A 6,020-nucleotide genomic window follows, 5' to 3' on the forward strand; every position below is an offset into this window, starting at 1 on the left:
TAATGTAACCCTAGAGTCACTGGAGCTACAAACTGTTAATGTAACCCTAGAGTCACTGGAGCTACAAACTGTTAATGTAACCCTAGAGTCACTGGAGCTACAGACTGTTAATGTAACCCTAGAGTCACTGGAGCTACAGACTGTTAATGTAACCCTAGAGTCACCGGAGCTACAGACTGTTAATGTAACCCTAGAGTCACTGGAGCTACAAACTGTTAATGTAACCCTAGAGTCACTGGAGCTACAAACTGTTAATGTAACCCTAGAGTCACCTGAGCTACAGACTGTTAATGTAACCCTAGAGTCACTGGAGCTACAAACTGTTAATGTAACCCTAGAGTCACTGGAGCTACAAACTGTTAATGTAACCCTAGAGTCACTGGAGCTACAAACTGTTAATGTAACCCTAGAGTCACTGGAGCTACAAACTGTTAATGTAACCCTAGAGTCACTGGAACTACAGACTGTTAATGTAACCCTAGAGTCACCGGAGCTACAAACTGTTAATGTAACCCTAGAGTCACTGGAGCTACAAACTGTTAATGTAACCCTAGAGTCACTGGAGCTACAAACTGTTAATGGGAGTGAAAACAGCAGCGTTTGCATCTATTGGATGTGTTGACTGCAGGGGTGTTTCCTATCTAGATCAGTACATCCGTGTGTTACAACGCATTGATGTTGGAGAATATGTGCATGAACAATGTTCTGCAACAACGTCAATGATGTGTAGCTTTATTGTGCACCTGGTGTATTTCATGAATCACAAAACGATGTCCTTTAAGAAGAGACATGAATTAGGTTCATTTTTTCTTTTCCATATCTGGTTGCAGTTTCCAGTATAATGTGTGTGCGTGTGAAGACAGCCCACCCACCAATTAAAGCAGCGTTGTCCTCCTCTCATGTAACCTCTGTAAATGGTGTGGAAGCAATCCCTTCTGGACACATGCTGACCGGTCTCTTGAGTGTTTCAAATGTGTTAACAGACCCACTCAATGGATCAAACACACAAACAGTGTCTCTTGTGTTGTCAAAGTATACCTTTGTGTCAAACCATACATTGACGCTCTAAATGGAACACTGGTTCACTAAGAAACAAAAGGGTATTCAAGCTGCTGTGTGTTAACCCCCTAAACAATCCCCTCTCCTTCCTCTGTCTGGCAGATAGAACCCCACAGATCCTGCCTAAAACGGTTAGACCATCCAGAGATTCCCCCGTCAACGTTGAGCGTTACATTGGGTTGGCCGCTGCTAAAACATTGTCATCTTAGATTAGGATACTGCTAAATTCAGTGATGGGAGCCACAGGAACCAAGTGGCACAATTCCACATTTTTATCTATGAAGTGTTCAAATGATTATGCAGTGCTTGTTGAGTAAGGTAATGCTTTCCATCCATTATTGTTGTTCTGAGTGTCTTGTGCAGTAGACAACCGTTATGAAAATATTTACATCATCCCATACATTATAATATTTACATCACAGCAAGCATATGAACCTACACCCAAGGCTCATCACATTTGTTTTGAAACCTCTCTTCAACTTGTTCACCATTGTGTCAGTAAAAAAAAAAAATTCTGAAAAAAAAAATCGACCGAAATTAGTAATTGAGTGAATGTTTAAATCAACAATCTATGTATATTTCCGGGCTTTTATATTTCTAGTTGTCAGTGTAATAATTATGCTCGGTGCTTAAACTAAATGTTTCTCTCGCTCGGTCGGTTGCAATGAAACCCCTCATCAGTCGCTACCAGGGAGGATTTGGATTAGTGTGTGAAATTCGTTGAAAGGTCTCAACATACCCGCTCAGAAATTGAGGATGAATAAGTGGCGCATACAATCAAGATCCCCTCTGAATCCTACAGTATGAAGTAAAAGACTAAAAAGTAGACCTCAGTGGAGGCTGGTGGGAGGATTTATAGGAGGATTGGCTCATTGTAATGGCTGGAATGGAATGATGGAACAGTATCAAAAACATCAAACATATGGAAACCGTATCCGTTCCATTTATTCCATTCTAGTCATTACAATGAGCCGGTCCTCCTATTGCTCCTCCCACCAGCCTCCTCTGGTAGACCTACCCCCAACTCCACCACTGTGCATGTCATATTAATATTTTGTTTACCCACTAGTTCCATGTTTAAAGCATGCTCTGTTTAATCCGACATCAAAGCCAAACGTTTACTACAGTACAACAGTAGAGGTAACTGACTAAATAAAGGAAACAGTAGAGTAATTGAGGAATATAAGGTATATTGAAAGCATGTCCCACTGGGCACACCATCATTTTAACATGGATAATTGGGTAATATTTGTTTGAGACATTGATCAATGAGATTACAACCTATATTTACCCACTCAAAAAGACAGACAAAAGTTAGTTGAATTTCCAATCTGTTATCACTATGCTTTCAACTATCTAAAAGCATAACCAAACTCCAATGGAAAAACAATGTCACATTTTTGGTTAAGTTGTCACCCAAATGTTTAATCACTGCATTTTCAACCATTTAAAAGCACAGCAAAATTTAAATGGGAATACAATGTCAGATATTTTGTTTATTTATACGACAGAATAATGTGTTATCATTGTGCTTTATCTAATAGCAGAACCAAATTACCTGGATTGCAGTTGAGATTACATGGTGCAGGTGAGCAATGTCGTTTGAGATTCTGCACAGATTATTACAGCAATTGTGAAGATCTCTACAGACCTGCGATGATCTCGGCATGCTATCTTGAACATGCACGCTTTATATGATTACATAAGAAGACCTTTAGCATCAGTAAACTCAAAATGTGGCCATGGATGTGTTACTCATTTTAAGGTTTGAATGATTCAATTTTTACGTTTCAAGTTTTATTTGTCACACGCACAGTGAAAGGCTTAACTTGCAAGCATCAGTAATGAGTGTGTGAGTGAGGATGTGAGTGTGTATATGTGGGTAAGAGTGACAGTGAGTGTGTGTGTGTCTGAGTGGGTAGAGGCCTGTGGATGAGCATGGAGTCAGTGTGGATAGTCTATGGGAGAGGGAGAGCAGTAGTTGTTAGCCATTTAACAGTCTAATGGCCAGGGGATAGAAGCTGTTTAGGAGTCTGTTGGTCTGAGCCTTGATGCACTGATACCGCCTGCCGAATGGGAGCATGGAGAACAATCCATGTCTTGGGTGGATGGAGTCTTTGGCAATATTTCGGGCCTTTCTCAGACACCGCCTGACATCTATGTTCTGGATGGCTGGGCCAACCCGCACCAACCTCTGTAGGCAGTGGTGTAAAGTACTTAAGTAAAAATACTTTTAAGTACTACTTAAGTCGTTTTTTGGGGTATCTGTACCTTACTTTATTATTTATATTTTTGACAACTTTTACTTTTTCTCCACTATATTCCTGAAGAAAAGAATGTACTTTTTACTCCTTAAATTTTCCCTGACACCCAAAAGTACTCGTTACATTCTGAATGCTTAGCAGGACAGGAAAAAATATCTAATTCACACACTTATCAAGAGAACATCCCTGGTCATCCCTACTGCCTCTGATCTGGCGGACTCACTAAACACAAATGCTTTGTTTGTAAATTATGTCTGGGTGTTGAACTGTGCCACTGGCTATCTGTAAAAAAAGAAAATCGATGGCGTAGCAGTGCAGATGTGGTTTGTTGTCCTCTCATTTACTTTTTGTATTTTTCGTCTATCTCTTTTCCCATTTTTAAATTAAATATACCTTCCGGTAACCCGCCTCACTCAATGTGACACGGATCCGCAATTTTTTTAGACCCTACAGCCAAAACTTTCATCAGAAGGTAGCCAGCTAATTAGCTAAATTACTAGCTATTTAGTCATTGTTAGCCACTGCTAGCGGCCTTTACCCTCTGCTCAGGTACCAGCCGTTTTTTTAGCCTGGATAATACCTGCCAGCCTTGGACTGTTTTTCTCCACGACAACGCCAGATTCCTGCCGTAAACCCTGGACCATTGATCATCACAGCTAGCTAGCTGCCACTGAGTGACCCAGCCCCGAAGCTAGCCCTGAGCCAGGCGCATCTCCTGGCTAGCAAACGAAATTACCACAACTACAATACCTCTTTCGTCATCAGGCCCGGTCCCTTCGTCGACACCGCGCCCCGCCGTACCACCACGACTGGTCCGCAGACGTAATTCTCTCAGCTGTGCCTTCAACCGGCCTTTGCCGGACGACAGAGCAGACGCTTCTACTTACCCCGGACTGCTAACTTTAAACGCTGTGTCTCCCGCGTGCTAGCGTAGTAACGACTACCTAGCTGCTTCCCTGTTTCAACTATTGCTGTGCCCTGGACCCTATGATCACTTGGCTACATAGCTGATGCCTCCTGGACTGTTCATTTATCACAGTACTCCACTTTGTTTACCTTTATTTATCTGTGTGTCAATATGCCTTGTATACTGTTGTTTAGGATAATTATCATTGTTTTAGTTTACTGCCGAGCCCCTAGCCCCACTGTACATGCCTTAGATTTTTCTACTGTATTATTGACTGTATGTTTGTTTTACTCCATGTGTAACTCTGTTGTATGTGTCGAACTGCTTTGCTTTATCTTGGCCAGGTTGCAATTGTAAATGAGAACTTGTTCTCAACTTGCCTACCTGGTTAAATAAAGGTGTAATAAAATACATTTAAAAAAAGATACCTCCTTTGTCCCACCTCCCACACATGCGGTGACCTCACCCAGTATAACCAGAATGTCCAGAGATGCAACATCTCTTATCATCACTCAGTGCCTGGGCTTACCTCCACTGTGCCCGCACCCCACCATACCCCTGTCTGCACAGTATGCCCTGAATCTATTCTACCACGCCCATAAATCTGCTCCTTTTATTCTCTGTCCCCAACGCACCAGACGACCAGTTTTGCTAGCCTTTAGCCGTACCCTCGTCCTACTCCTCTCTTCCTCAGGTGATGTGGAGGCTAACCCAGGCCCTGCGTGTCCCCAGGCACTCTCATTTGTTGACTTCTGTAATCGAAAAAGCCTTGGTTTCATGCATGTTAACATTAGAAGCCTCCTCCCTAAGTTTGTTTTATTCACTGCTTTAGCACACTCCGCCAACCCTGATGTCCTTGCCGTGTCTGAATCCTGGCTTAGGAAGGCCATCAAAAATGTTGAGATTTCCATACCCAACTACAACATTTTCCGTCAAGATAGAACTGCCAAAGGGGGAGGAGTTGTAATCTACTGCAGAGATAGCTTGCAAAGTTCTGTCATACTTTCCAGGTCTATGCCAAAACAGTTCGAGCTTCTAATTTTAAAAATGAATCTCTCCAGAAATAAGTCTCTCACTGTTGCCACCTGTTATAGACCCCCCTCAGCTCCCAGCTGTGCCCTGGACACCATATGTGAATTGATTTCCCCCCATCTATCTTCAGAGTACGTTCTGTTAGGTGACCTAAACTGGTATATGCTTAACACCCCAGCAGTCCTACAATCTAAGCTAGATGCCCTAAATCTCACACTAATTATCAAGGAAACCACCAGGTACAACCCTAAATCTGTAAACATGGGCACCCTCATAGATATTATCCTGACCAACTTGCCCTCCAAATACACCTCTGCTGTTTTCAATCAGGATCTCAGCGATCACTGCCTCATTGCCTGCATCCGCTATGGGTCCGCGGTCAAACGACCACCCCTCATCACTGTCAAACGCTCCCTAAAACACTTTTGCAAGTAGGCCTTTCTAATCAACCTGGCCCAGGTATCCTGGAAGGATATTGACCTCATCCCGTCAGTAGAGGATGCCTGGTCGTTCTCTAAAAGTGCTTTCCTCTCCATCTTAAATAAGCATGCCCCGTTCAAAAAATGTAGAACTAAGAACAGATATAGCCCTTGGTTCACTCCAGACCTGACTGCCCTCGACCAGCACAAAAACATCCTGTGGCGGACTGCAATAGCATCAAATAGTCCCCGCGATATGCAATTGTTCAGGGAAGTCAGGAACCAATACACACAATCAGTCAGGAAAGCAAAGGCTAGCTTTTTCAAACAGAAATGTGC

Source organism: Salmo salar, chromosome 11 (genome assembly GCF_965601325.2).
Source record: "Salmo salar chromosome 11, fSalSal1, whole genome shotgun sequence".
Classification (NCBI taxonomy): domain Eukaryota; kingdom Metazoa; phylum Chordata; class Actinopteri; order Salmoniformes; family Salmonidae; genus Salmo; species Salmo salar.